The sequence below is a fragment of the Cervus canadensis genome, chromosome 8 (genome assembly GCF_019320065.1).
Source record: "Cervus canadensis isolate Bull #8, Minnesota chromosome 8, ASM1932006v1, whole genome shotgun sequence".
NCBI classification, from domain to species: domain Eukaryota; kingdom Metazoa; phylum Chordata; class Mammalia; order Artiodactyla; family Cervidae; genus Cervus; species Cervus canadensis.
In genome coordinates this window covers 75397632-75413310 of record NC_057393.1, presented here as the reverse complement: position 1 = coordinate 75413310, position 15679 = coordinate 75397632, and positions in this window count along the sequence as shown.

Sequence of the window (15679 nt, the reverse complement as noted above, 5' to 3'; positions counted from 1 at the left end):
TATATGCACGCTATTACCAAAAAAAGGAAAAAAACAGTGTAGACAATGAAAAATAAATTTCACCCTGGCTAGGTACCTTCATTTCTTTTCCCATGAGGCAACCACAGGTTTCAGTAAGTCCATGGGAAAATATTTTTTGCCCATTTAAACAACTGGATACTTGTATAGAGTGGTCTTCTTTAAAAACACACACACACAGTTTGCATTATTCTTTACATTGTTTTTTTGTGAAATAATATATCTTAAGATAATTCTCTAGCAGTATTTTTTAGTGACAGCCCATGGGGTTCATAGAATTGGATGTGACTGAGCACACACTTTTTAATGACTACGTATCGAGTATTTCATTTTAGAAATTCCATAACTTTTTAACTATTTCTATTAATGGACTTTGTATTGTTTTCAATACTTTTGCTTGGAGAAGGAAATGGTAACCCACTCCGTATTCTTCCCTGGGAAATCCCATGGACAGAGGAGCCTGGTGGACTACAGTTCACGGAGTCAGACGTGACTGAGCGGCTAACATACACTTCTGCTATCACAATGTCATGTTGCCATCTGTGTGAACATGTTTGATTCTACCTCAGGAATGAATTCCTAAGGAGAGAAATTTCTAGGTCAAATTTTATTTGCATTTCCAATTTTGATAGATATTGCCAATGTGCCTTCCAAGGATATCATACCAACAGTGTATGATAACTCTTTCTTTACATCATTAATAACAGATGCATTAGACAGTTTTTTATCTTTAGTATTCTGATAGAAAATGCTGTCAAACTCTTGCTTTAATTTGCTTTTACTGCTTTACCCCACAAAGATTGAGCACCTTTCATATGTTTATAAGCAAATTTAAATATATATGTATATATGTATACATATATATATATTGTGTATGTACATTTAAAGGCTTCCCTGTTCAGACAATAAAGAATCTGCCTGCAATGTAAGAGACCCAGGATTGACCCCTGTATCAGGAAGATCCCCTGGAGAAGGAAATGGCAACCCACTCCAGTATTCTTTCCTGGAAAATTCCATGGACAGAGGAGCCTGGCAGGCTACAATCCATGGGGTGGCAAAGAGTCTGACATGACTGAGCAACACTTTCACTTTCATATACTTTTAATCCTCCTAATAACCTTAAGAGATAGACAGACAGATATTACTAGCCTAACTGTATAGTTAAGGAGCCTGAAGCTTAGAGAGATGACTAACTTGAACCAAATTGCACAACTGACAACCGACAGATCAGGGCTTGAAATCCAGGTATGACCTGTACTACAGGTGAAGAAACTGGAGCAGAGAAAAAAATTTAAGTAACTTTCCAGTGATTACACAGCCAGTAATGGTTGAACCAGGTTTTGAACTTAGGCTTGTGTGATTACAAAGCCCATATACTTAACCTTACCTTCATCTAGCTATCTCATAGTCGATATGAAACAAAGGGAAAACTGACCATTTGGGGTTTTAGTTATCATAAGGGAACAAACTTATTTGTATTGTATGCATATTAAGTATTTAGAAAATGTATGCAGGGATGGAATGCATGACCCAGCTCCATTTGTTCATTTATGTACATGCTGTATATTAATTGAGTACCTACTACATGCCCAGGCATTTAGTAGTGAGACAAACAGACAGGGCCTCTGTCCTAATAATCTAGGAGAGTTCAGTTCAGTTCAGTCGCTCAGTCATTGTCTGACTCTTGGTGACCCCATGGACTGCAGCATGCCAGGCCTCCCTGTCCATCACCATCTAGGAAAGGGAGACAGCCAATGCTGACTATGATAAAGACAGGTTTCAGGAAATTATGAGCATATTGGAAAAAGAACTTGATCTAGTCTGGGAGATCAAGGAAACTTCTCACATGTTTTGCCCCTTGAGACACAAGAGGTAGGATTGTGAGAGGTAGGATTCAACTTCACATAAGGTGGAAGAAGATGGATTTCAGGCGGAGAGAGAGATAAGCATGTGCAAAGTCCCTGAGGTGCAGAGGAGGCTGTACAACTGGTCATAGCCAGAGCTCTCTAAGGGAACTGAAGCCCCACAGTACAGATTTTTATTTTTACCCTAAAAGCAATGGGTTACTTGTTGATAAGTTTTAAGTAGTCAGTGACATCAGATTCATATTTTTAAAAAGGTCATCTCCCAGGTGCCAGGACTTCTATACATGGAGGCATGGAAAAGAGGGAATTCTCATAAAAGCTATAGCTCCACTTCTTGGCAGTTGCTAAGAGTGGGAGAAATAAATAATGTTTTTTACTTTTTTAGTCACAGGGTCCACCTCCTCTACACAGTCTTTGGCACAAAGGCAGCCCTCTGAGGAGCCACCTGAATAACAGTCACCACCTCTCACGGAGACATGTAGCAGCCTTGTTCTTACCATCCACAGTGAGATAGCTTTTCTCCATTTGCAGGAATAATTTGCGGTGATTTTGTCCTCACCCAAACAGAAAGTTTCAAATAGAAAATATACTCATGATGATACAAGCAAGCCACAGACTGCCACTCTTTCAGGTATTTGCAGGCACTGTTGCACCTAAATATAGCTGTGGAGTCATTTTTCCAAAATCCGAATATAAAGCCCTTATTTCTCTCTTCCATTTGATTGGAACCATTCAACCATCCTGGTAGATAATAAGTTTGCATGTTCTTAGATTGCATTTCATTATGCTTCAGTTCCCCTAGAGAAGAAACGTGCTACTTTTCTCAACAATTGCAGAGGAGAAATACTTATGATATCTCAAGTTTCAGGGTCTCAGGAAGATGTCCCTCCTCTGGACATCAAAATCTTTTTTTTCCTGGACATTGGTTTGTTAAATAAGAGGAGTCAGGACCTCTTTGTAGCAGCCAAAATAACTGTTAGTTTAGGTTTCCTAAACAAAAAGGAATCTAAATCAAAATAATACCATCTTGTTGGAATTCAAATTTCAAAATTAAGACAGAAGATGAAAAATTTCTTTGGTTCTTACAGTCCTTCTCTTGTTCATGGAACTACCAACAACAGAGATCAATTCATCACATTTTTTTCGGAGCTGCCAGAGTTTTGTGTTATTTAACTTTTAGCTTCAGGGAATGTTGAGTGCAGATGTCTCCAACGGTCATTTGGTGTTTCTTTTTTTAAATCTAATTTGTTATTTACTCAGGGCACTTTCTAGGTATTAGGATGAAATAAGACAGATAAGGTCCTTGACTTCACGGAGTTCATGGAGTTGATGCTATCCAGCAACTTGAAATCAAGCTTGGTAATGGTCACTTGTCATCCTATCATCTAAAAAGGGTTAATATAGCCTCGATATTAATATTTTTATTGAATATCAATCTCAAAATCAAAAGGAGGATAAAAGCCCTTGTTCTTATACCAATGAACATTTATATTAAGGCACTGTTAAAACATGACCTTCATAAAGCCAAGGCACAAATTCAAATAGAATAAAAGTAACATGATACTCATTTTCCAGTCCCAAACCAGAATTAATCCCTTACAGTGACTAATAACATATTTATAGATTTTATCTCCTTATCTTTTTCTGTATAATCATTGGCGCTAGTATTTTTTATTAATGTTATCCAATCCCCTTTTCAGCTATGATTGAACTTCATGGATTAGGATAAAGTTAAAGTTTGCACTGAATTTGTAATCATCAAAAATTCAAGACAAAAGAATAAAATATGTTTTTACTCTACTTGCCAGATACAGAACTTGTAACATCTGCTTAGGAAACATAGCTGAGTGATTGGAACAAACATAATGACCCACAGGATTCAGTTTTAAAATAGTAGGACCATAGGACCATTGTGCTGAAAGTTTTAAACATCATGTAGTTCCGTTCTTTGCAGACAAAGAAACTGAGGCCCCAAATAGTAAAAACTCTGTGATCACATGGCTAATTTGTGGCAGGGCCCAAACTAGAATCCAGATCTTCACCCATGCAATCGTTCATTCATTTATTCAAATATCCTGATATTCAAAAAATATTTACTGAGTGTCTTCTGTAGATAAGAAGCTATGCTAAACATTCATAAACAAAAACCGACATATTCACTGACCTCATGGAGTTTATAGTCTAGTGTAAGAGGTGGATTTTAATCAATCACACAAACAATTATAAAAGAATAACTGTAATGGGTACTGTGGGGGGAAACAGTATAGTCTACAATGAGAGCTGATTTAGAGGAATTTGAACAATCCAGGCAAGTTCCCCTGGGAGAATCACGTTGAAAGGATGAGTAGGCACAAATTAGGCAAAGAAGGGAGAGAAGAGTTTTTAGGCAAAGGGAACAGCAAGTGCAAAATCCCTGGGAAAAGAGAATATAGGAAATAGAGGATGTGAAACGGGGCCTGTGTGACTGGAGCCTTGAAAGGGAGAAGGGGCATTTTCCAAAATTGAAAATTAATAGATTAAAGTAGCAGTTCCCAACCTTTTTGGTACCAGAAACTGGTTTTGTGGAAGACAATTTTTCCATGGTCGAGGGGTTGGGAGGAGGGGGGGATGGTTTCAAGATGATTCTCATAAGGAGCGCACAACCTAGATCCTTCGCATGTGCAGTTCACAGTCCATGCTCCTATGAGAATCTAATGCCACCGCTGATATGCCAGGAGGCTGGAGCCCAGGTGGCAATGCCAGTGATACAGAGCGGCTGTAAATACAGATGAAGCTTTGCTCACTAGCCCGCTGCTCACCTTCTGCTGTGTGGCCTGGTTCCTAACAGGTCACAGACCACTGGGTGTTGGAGACCCCTGGGTTAAAGGATATTAGATTATGTTGGGATAAAGTTTTATCTTTGTCCTGAATATATTAATAGTAAGTTATTGAAGGGTTTTCAGCAGAGACTTGAAGGTGGCCGGTGAGGGACAAGCACATTTGAAATATGCACCAAGGACTCTATCTAAGGAGGATGAGGTTCCTGGTCCTCTTTCTGTGACTCCACATGTGTGTCAGAAGCTGTCCAGCTAACCCCTTCTCCTGTTTTTCCTAAGCACATGGCTGGTCTCCATTTTCCTGATCCCTTTACGGTGAGGTATGACAATGGGACCAGGTTCCAGCCAGCAGAATAGGAACACAAGTGCATTGTGCTCCTTGAAGAGTATCACTCAAGACCAGACCACACCTCGTCTGTGTTCTTTCCCTCCCCTCTCTGCTGGCTGGATGGCAGTGAGACAGTGATGACTGGAAGGTGACAGAGCAGCTGTCTGCCTGGGTTCCTGAAGGACCACGTAACAGGTGACACCTACCAACCCACATCACACATCCAGACTGTCACATGAGGGAGAAAGAAACTTCCATTTCTGAGAGTGACTTCACTCTTGAGTCTGTCTGTTAACGCAATTTGACCTGCCCTAATTAACTAATGAATATGTCTCTCTGTGCTTATGCATATGCAGTATACCTCATATGGGTCAATGTCTGTAAATTGGGAGAACAACCAGCAAATTCATTAACTAGGGGCCTGCTTATAGTTTTATTGCATAAAGTAATTACTTCTTAGCTTGTATAAGCCCACAGTCCCTTCTAAACAGACTTTCTATGAAATAATTGACTGAGCCTCTCAAGCATGATGAACTGCACACTCAGGAAACTCTCATGAGAGGCCACACCTTCAATACTTCCTACTTTAAGTGAGGCTAGTAATTTTTTAAATGTCTATGGATGGCTTGGGATTTCTCTAATATAATAAGTATAAACAAGACTCTAGATTATTAATTTGCTAATAGTTTTTCCCTTAAGCCAAGGTTGTTTCCTCAACTCCTTGATTCACTAAAAAGTATTTACTAGATTTCTACTCCTGAACCTAGCTAAAGCCCTTACTAGAGCAAATATTGGTATGTTGCCCCTTGATGTTAACTATATCCGGTTCTAAAGATTAATATGTATTTCAGAAACATTATTTTCTGATTTGGGTAGTGGACAGTCCATAGGTAAAAATAAACAGCACAGTCAGATCATAGACAGAATTGGAAATAGAAACAGAATTTAGTTCTTCCCTCCCTCACACACGTTCTGTAACCACTTGTTTACTTGCTATTGGTGACCACCTGTGCCATTTAGAATGCTTTTGGCTACAAAGCAATAAAATCTTAAATTCAAAATGGTTCAAAAATTATAAAAAATATACTACATAATCTTACAAGAAAGAAGCTCAGAGGTGGGGAGCCTCAATGACATCATGGAGGACCCAGATCATTTCTGCCTGTGGCATCCCCTTCAGCACCTTGGCTACTGTCCTGAGTTGTCCCCTTCTAATCCCAAGATCGGAGAAGGCAACAGCAACCCACTCCAGTACTCTTGCCTGGAAAATCCCATGGACGGAGGAGCCTGGTAGGCTGCAGTCCATGGGGTCGCTAAGAGTCAGCAAGACTGAGTGACTTCACTTTCACTTTTCACTTTCATGCACTGGAGAAGGAAATCGCAACCCACTCGAGTGTGCTTGCCGGGAGAATCCCAGGGACAGGGGAGCCCACTGCCGTCTATCAGGTGCACAGAGTCGGACACGACTGAAGCGACTTAGCAGCAGCAGCAGCAATTCCAAGATGACAGCTACATGCTCACAAATTTTTTCTTCGCTTATGTTTCATTTTAACAAGAAGAAAAACTCTTCTCAAAGCCTCCTGGGAGAGTTTCTCCTGTGTCCCTTCAGCCAGAGTTCTATCACATGATCAATTCTAAACCAGATACCGGTAAGGGAAGTAGGACGATCAGAATTAACTTCGATGAGTCAGGATTCACCAGCAGGGGTGGAAGAGTGGCCCTGAAACATGCTCAGCCAGTAGTTGAACAAAACTGGAATTGCTTTCAAGAGAGAAAAAACATACAATGGCTGTTGGGCAGGTCCCTGCCATTTCTACTCCAGCAAATGCTCTTTCCTCTATAATGTTTTTTGTGATGGTGTTTTTTTCCATATTTTATACTGTGGAATGTCCTAGCGTTCTCAGCATTCTTCAATTCCAAATTTAGATGGATAGGTAGGTAGGTAGACAGATAAAAGACTTATTTTTTCCTCTTTTTCAAAGATTATGCTGCTGGTGTTGATTATTATCTCTCTGTGTGGGTGTGGTATTTTAAATGTTTGCCACAGAAGAAGCTATTGCATTCCAACATGTCTATGAAAAATAGCTAGAAATTTTTGAAACCAAACCTATTCAGCTCTTAAGGTGCTAGACTCTTATTGAATTATTAGTACCATTTCCTTTCTGCTGAAATTTTGATGACAAGGTCATCATTCATTCAACCAAGTGTGGCCATTTTAGATTCAGTTAAGTGTCTTTATTCAAGGTGTCCTCATAGGCTCCTTTATTTGTTAGAACTCTTTCAAAATGAATAGATAGATGAATCACCAGAGCACTGCAAACGGAAACTCAAGGGCCAGGCCTTAACTGATGACAAAACAAACAAAAAGATGACATAATTGCAGACTTGGGAAATTGTTCAAGATATTAGAGGAAAAATCAATCACTCAACATGATAAGTGTTTTGTGGGGAAAAAATGATATACAAAGATAAAGTATTCAAATCAAATGGAAGTTATCTGTTGATGGTAAGGTTTCAGGTGATTTTTAAAGTTTTTTTCTATAAATTCCATGTTAACTTTTTTAACTAATAAGAAGTAAATGTCAAAAAAAAAAAGAAAAGTAAATGTCACTTCTGACAGGTTGATGCTACACTCTAGCCTTCAGTGTCCTTGCCCTTTGCCAGCTTCTGGACCAACTCTGGAAGCTTGGGTGCCCTTTTCCCTGCCTTCTCTGGAGCAAGTAGGGAGTCTTTACAGCAGCGACCATTAGAAAGCAGCAGGTACTATTCCAACCCATGGAAGCACAGAATGCTTCCAAGAAACGGCTCCTGTTCTGAAAAAGTTCTCAGTCTAAGTTGGACGGCTCCTGTTCTGAAAAAGTTCTCAGTCTAAGTTGGATATATGACAGGGGCTTGTGTGCTCAGTAACTCAGGAATGTCCGACTCTTTGCCACCCCATGAACTGTAGCCCTCCAGGCTCCTCTGTCCATGGAATTCTCTAGGCAAGAATATTGGAGCCGGCTGCCATTTCCTTCTCCAGGGGATCTTCCTAACCTGGGGATCAAAGCTGTGGGTGAATAGGCGCATTGCCCTGATGGTACCGAGAAGAGTTCTAGAAGCTGGGTTCCATGGAGCATTCAGTCACAAAAAAAAAAACAAAAAACAAAAAAAAACCTGCAGGATGTCGGGCATGCTGCATTAGCCCTCTGAGCTTTGAGTTTATTGTTTATAAAATGGGTGGACTGACAATAGTATTTTTTTTTTTTTAAGGCAACATTGAGAAGCCTTTTCTTAAAGCCCCAGGGACATCCCTGACTTTAAAAAACTAGAACCTTGCCTTAGAAGGACATAGCATATTAAAGAAGATCTCATATTGACTTGGACTAAAACACTAGGTGCATTCCCATTAAAGTCAAAAATGAGATAAGGGTTGGAATTAATGAATTAGTAATAATTACCTGCTAAATGTGTGTCTCCCAGCCCAGGATACAGCTGTAGGAGGGCAGGTGCTGTTTCTATCTTGTTCTGTGATCTACCTGCAAAGTCTAGGACAGCGCCTGGCACAGAGAAGTCCTTCATGAATGTTTTATAGAAGGAAGAGGACAAGGACACAGGTACATAGGCTGGCTGTTTTCACCACTTTTCGTACCCCTGGATTAAGACAACATAAGGAAATTAAAAGCATAATTATCACAAAGCTAAAACCATTATTTGTAGATTATAATATTATCTACATTAAAAACTCATGAGGAATTCTATTCTAAAAAAAGAAGTCAGATAAAAAAAATAAAGACTAAACAATAGATTTTCTACAAATTAATAATGGTTAGAAAATATAATGGGAAAAACTCTTACAACAGTAAAAATGCATACAAAATATTTAAAGTGAAAATAGGAAATGTAAAGGACCTACAGAAGAAACATAAACTGTTCTAAAGGGTATTTTGCTTGATGCAAAATTTAAATACTATAAAGATATCATTTTTACATGTAATTCCACTGAAAATCTCAGGATTTGTATTTACTGATGTTAGTCTGAGGCCAACATGAATACACCTTAAGTAACAAGAGAAAATGGCTCCCTTTTTTAAAAAAAAAATATTTATTATTTGTTTATGTATGGCTGTACGGGGTCTTCGTTGCTGCAAGTGGGTTTCTCTAGTTGTGGCCAGCAGGGGCTACTCTTCATTTGGGTTTTCAGGCTTACTGTGGGGGCTTCTCTTGTTTTGCACAGTCCCTAGGCACACATCTTGAGTAGTTGTGGTGAACGCGGTTGTGGCTTGCAAGCCTTAGAGCACAGGCTCAGTAATTGCGGTACATGGGCTTAGTTGCCCCACGGCATGAGAAATCTTCCCACATCAGGGATCAAACCCGTGACCACTGCATTTTCAGGCAGATTCTTAAACACTGGACCACCAGGTAAGTCCAGAAGATGGCTTTCTGAAATACTTTTAAGTATTTCTGAAAGCTGAAATGCTTAAAAGTATATTAGTTGGGCTTCCCTGGTGGTGCAAAACTAGCTGCCAAATTGGGCTTCCCTGGTGGCTCAGATGGTAAAGAATCTGCCTGCAGTGTGGGAAAGCCAGTTTGATCCCTGGGTCAGGAAGATCCCTAGAGGAGGGCATGGCAACCCAGTCCAGTCTTCTTACCTGGAGAATCCCCATGGATAGAGGAGCCTGGCAGACTACAGTCCGTGGGGTCACAAAGAGTCGGACACAACTGACCAACTAAACACAGCACAGAGCTGCCAGGTTAGTAAAACAATAAAGAATTCCAAAACAGCTACAACACTAGGAGTTTGTTTTATGGTGAAATTTACATGGGTGACTGAATCTAAGAACTTGGAGGCACTTACACCTGAGATCCCCTCTTAGATCTGCCCTTTGTAGATAAGTATTATAAGGTGTCTAGGCCTCAGTTCACTCCCCTGTAAAATGGGGATAAAAATAATTATACTAGAATTTTATTATGAGGATCTAATGAAATCTGTAGTCATTAAATTTTTAAACTCATTAAAAATATTTAGCATAGTATCTCAGTATGCAATAAAGAATTCTTATGACATGCTTGATAAACCAATTGGAAAGTAAAGAAATCTACAAGAAATGATGCTGAGATAATTAAGGAAAAATATTTATATGTTATCTGTTTGTGTTTTATATGTTACATGTTATAGAGTATAGCAATGAGTTAAAGCATTAAATGCAAATATTAAAACTACAAAACAACTAGAAGAAAGTATGAGTGACTCTTCCTGACCTCATGATAGAGAGGGCTTAACAAATAAAAGAAATGAAGTAACAGTACAAAGACAAGAACAGGTAAGGAGTAAAATTTTAACTACAGGAGAATTCTGAACTGCTTCATATAAAAGAAAATTTACCACTAATAAAAATAGAAAACAAAAAACTGAAAAAAAATACTTTCAGCAATATGTATAACAGATTTGGAGTTAATAACTTTAATATATAAACAGCTCTTTAAAAGCAATGCAAAAAATACTAACCACTCAATAGGAAGTTACAAAGAATCTGAAAATATAATTCATAAGTTAAAAAAAATTAAATAGTAACTACAAACAGTAATAATGAAGGTTTTAATTTCATCTGGAATTTCCAGATGCTGTATATTTGTAGGGTATGTGAAGCCGAAGAAATCCATGAAGAGAAAGGCAGAAATGAAAGTAGTTTATACATGACTGTCAGGAACTGCCTGAAACTGACTCAAATACGTGAAGAAGCATTGTGCAGCTCCCATTTAACACCTCAGGAGTTCTTTAAATTTTTAGATGTCAAAGCTCCCTTTCTCTGCCATTCCATGTTTTTCTCTGATGTTTCTAACGTGGTGCATGTGGCTTTCAAATCTGACTATTTCCATGTCATAAATACATATCTAAATGACTGTGAAGTAGTTAATAAAACATCCCTGAAGAAAAATGGAAAGAGATGTAGTTTGGGGTCTTGCTCTCTTACCAGGCCATAGGTGAGACATGGCCATAGGTGAGACACATCACTTCTCCAAATATAGGAGGATTAAATCACTTTCTTCCAAGGAAGTCTGTAATTCCTGCACCCCACTCCAGCCCTGCAGAGTCAGAAGGCCAGACTTGGAAACTGGCATTTTTAGCAAGCACCCCAATTAATGAATAGGTACTTTAAGTTGAAAAACACCCTAATGGCAGACCACCACGTCCCTTCTAATGTCAAAAATAAAGTATTCTGAAGGAAAAATTATGCATGCAGAACAGTGCTCCACTCTGCCCATCTGAGAGTGAGCGCCCACCTCCACTCTCAAGTTTGGGTTCTCAGATCCAAGTTATATTTCAGCTGATATCTTTTTAGGTTTTGTTCTCCTAATCCCATGCATCAAATTACACTCACTGAAGCTGCCAGTCTTCTAAAGTGCTTTCAGAAGGCACATAAATCCAACCCTGAGTCCTCATGATCCAGACATTTAATCACACCATAAAGTTAATGGAATCCAATTTGAGTGTAGACACCTCAACAGCTACGTTGCATTGAATTCACAGCATTCATAAAATGTGGGTCTCAAAATGAATCACCGGCCTGACGGAAAGTTCAGAGAAGAACGCCGCCCTCTCATTGGTCACTGTCCTAATCTTCAGCTGCCAGGAAAAGGACCAGAGCTGTCAACACAACACTGTAGCCCAGGCAACCAGCCATGCCGCTAGGAACTTTTCAACACTTAAAAAAATAAAAGTTACTATGGAAACTCTCAGAGACTCTTTAGATTGCTTGGACAGTCCATGGTTTATAACAGTCATAATGCCTCATGTCCAGCCATCACCTATCAACCCTAGGACCTCCCATCATTCACAGCCCAGAAATGGGTTACTTTTGGGATGCTCCAGAATTTTGCCTTAGGGCAGTGAAGTGTGTTCCTCCGGTGGCACGTGTACTCTGGGCTAACAGTAAATAGGTACTGAGTTTCCAAGAGCCCCCAAATCCATTAGTTAATGAAGTAATAATGGTGGTGGCCCTCCAGACATCCAGATGTGGTGTCAATGATGTTTGACTTCTATGTGGTGAAGACATCTGCATGATTGATTCTGAGCTTTGATGTTCAACCTTAGCGGCAGGTCCTCTTTGAAATGAAGCTGGGGGTGAGGGGGTGTTGCAGTCATTGCAGAGGTACCTGTATGAGCTCGTTTTATTGGGAATGTCTCTTCACACTGGTTTTCCCACCTTGGACAGGGTGGCTTTGCCTGAAAGAACCTCAGGCACCGCAGAACTACTTAGATCAACCTTCCCAATTATGCTTTCTGTTCTTCAAGATTCTGCAGCCATTGCTAAGCTAAGTGGAAGGAAGACCCAATCCTTTCCTATTTTTTTTTTTAAAGTCAGCTGCCAGAATCCACCCATTCTTTAAAATGTATTTATCTGAAGTATGAACTTTGCATATACGGGAAGGAGGCAGGGTTCTCAAAATGTTCCGTCTACTTTTCTAGTCTAATATGTTGAACTACAAATTTAATCCACTGAAGTGGTTTCATGCAAACACTCCTCTCAATCTCCTTTTGTACAAAATCTTGATGCATAATGTATAGAGTCTGAAAATGGATTAAGCTACATTTGGAGATGGCTTGAGTTTTTTGTTTTTTTTTAAGCAAGCAAAAAACGAGCAGGTTTTTTGTTGTTGCCTTTTTTAACCCTTCTTGCTCAAAGCAGTCACATGGATTGTGTCTTCTCAAAGCTGCCTTCTACACAATGTTTCTTATCTGCTTTTTTTTTCTGTCAAAAAGCTTGAAATGTAAAACGATTTAATTAGAAACATAAAGAGTGAATTGGACTCATTTCCCTCAGATTTCCCAACTAAAGCAAGCAAATAGAATGGTAAAACCTTCTGATTTACTCCTGGAAGATAAGTCAGCCGCTGAATAAGCAAATGAGTGAAATCTTACTGAATAAAGTGTTCCCTGGTACTCCAGGATCACCATTACCCAGAGGACTGTGGCCACAGATAGAATGCCAGTCTCTGTGTTATGTAGTAAGTGCTCAGACACACATTTCCTCCAGTGCCAATCAAAGCCAAAAAGATGAAAAAGGAGATGGCCAGGGGACTGCCAAGGTCTCCAAAGGAATCACAGAGACTTGGCTATAATCCCAGTTTCAATGGGTCAGTACATTTATAATGCTGTATTTCATGATTGCTAATTTTTACATGACATATGAATACTATGTAAATCGTACTGGAAAGAAAATTGCAGCTAAAATCAGAAGATCTGGACTTAGGCCCTAGGTCTGACCCTACACAGTCATGCGACTTTTTAAAAATTAATTTATTTATTTCTGGCTGCACCAAATCTTTGTTGCTGCATGTGGGTTTTCTCCAGTTGCAGCACACGGGCTTCTCATTGCAGTGGCTTCCCTCATTAAGAAGCATGAGTGTGCGGGCTCAGTAGTTTCGACATGCAGGCTTAGTTGCCTCGCGGCATGTGCAATCTTCCAGACCAGGTATCAAACCCGTGTTGCCTGCATTGGCAGGAAGGTCCAGATTCACTGGACCACCAGGGAACTCCCACAGTTCCCATGTGACTTTAAACTCACTTGTTCTCGCTGGTTTCAGTTTCATCATCTGCCAAGTGAGGACAGCCATCCTCCCTCCAGCTCCTCAGGCATATCCAGGGCCTCCGGAAGAACTGGTGAGATGGGTGGGAAAGTACTTGGCAAAGTCTCAGCTTTAGGGATGCTGCTGAACCCCCTGTTTTTTTAATTAACCACTGTGCTCTCCTGAGAAGGTCATGGTATCCTCAGATCTTCTCCCACATCCTTCATCATCCAGGTTTCCCCAAGCCACGGGCGAAGCGACCAGGCTTCTCTGAGGCCAGCTTTCCTGCCATTGCACAGCGGGCCACTTCTGGGGGGCTCCATCTTTGCAACCCCAAGGGCTTTTAAGCTGGCAAGGCCTTACCTGTGACACTTGAAAACATGGCTTCAGATAAAGAGAAAAACAACATCCTGCAATGTGTCCCACGGCCTCCATTCCAAGCCCTCACCTTGACCTAATTGTTCCTGACCTGGTGACTAGCATTTTTTGCTGTGTTTGTTTCACCTCTCCTGATAATCCCAGTTACCTGGCTTGGTTGGGCCTATTGAGTTTTCTTCTCCATCATGATTGAAATGATTTACTTAATCGTACTCTCTTTACCCAGTCCACCTTGGTCCTAGCAACTCACACTCCTGCCCTGAGAATGGGATACAAAGAGAAGATACCGTACGCAGTGTAGGAGCTGAGGTGTGCCTCCCCAGACAGGTAGTATAGAGATTTCTGCCAGCACAGAGGATGTTTTCTCTTTTGGAGCTACAGACTTAGAACAACTGGACAATTTCAAATTCTATGGGACGGGTACCTTGGGAGAAGGTGATGAGAGGAAATCCAGTAGTAGTTTTTCACCCCACTCACCTCATCTTCCTACTTTAAATGTTACCACACACCAAGAAGCCACAAAGGAACCATAACCTACTTGCATCTCTCCATTTGACCTTGATTTTTATTGAATGGGAAAGGAAGACTAATTCAAATTCATTCCTCCTGATTTCACAATAATATAGATTTTACCAAATTTTTATTTAAATGTCTATACTGTAGTGAGAGGAAGACCTTGAATGTCTTGTTCTTTGGAGTACTTCTAGAACTTAGCAAACAGAAGGTGTTTAAAAAATATTCATTGCCTGAATGAATACATAAGAAAAGACATGGTGATATTTGAAAGATTTCTTATTATCTGATGCTGATAGAGAGTAAAGTTAATGATTTAGAGAACAAGTATCCAGCAGCAGAGCCCACTAATACCTTTTTAAATGTGTTGATGCTCATAAATCCAAAATAAATGACCTGTAAAATCACTTAAGAAGAAATAATACGCATTTAATCAGGCTTCCAGAGGAACGACTGAGGGTAAAGCTGAGAATTTCCAGAAGAATTATTAAATCTCTTCAAATTCAGTCACTGGCCGACCTCACACACACCACATGTCCCTCTGCCCACAGGGCTGACACTCTAGGAAGTCTTGCTCAGCCCTTCGTTTTGAAACTCCTGAATTACAGCCACCTCCTGGAGCCAGAGGGAAAGACTTTGGATCATCTAAAAAGGGTAAGTCCTCTTGCAGGTCTACCCAGCACATTCTGCTACATTCCCCAGAAGGATCTTAAATAAAGAGGGAGAAACTGAACACATCACCCACATCCTAAAGCTAGCATCTTCAAAGTCCTACACAAGGTTTTAGCTTCAAGTCAAAGGGCCCTTCCTCTGGCCGATAAAATTCAAAACACTGAAATGCCAGTCTGTGCCTCTGCTTTACAATCCTGTTGAAATTTTTGGGCTCTAACCATGTTCTGGAATCTTCCATTCCATCCTAGATTTTTACTTCTTAGTCTGCTAATAAGAGTTACTTTACCTTTCCCGAAGTGTGACTAAGGTCCCGAGGGTGGTAGTAAAATGGATCCATCTTTTTGTTACAAACTCAATTAGCAGAAGTTGGAATTGCTCTCTTCAACAAAGTTACATAAATTGTTAATGAGAAATTTACCTTCACTTGATTCGCTAGTTGCCTTATTAGCTTGAAGTCAATGCTATTAAAAGAAGATGTTTATAAAAGCTTAAGGTGTTTGCTGGATTGAATGTTAAAAAGAAGATGGCAGGTTATCACCACT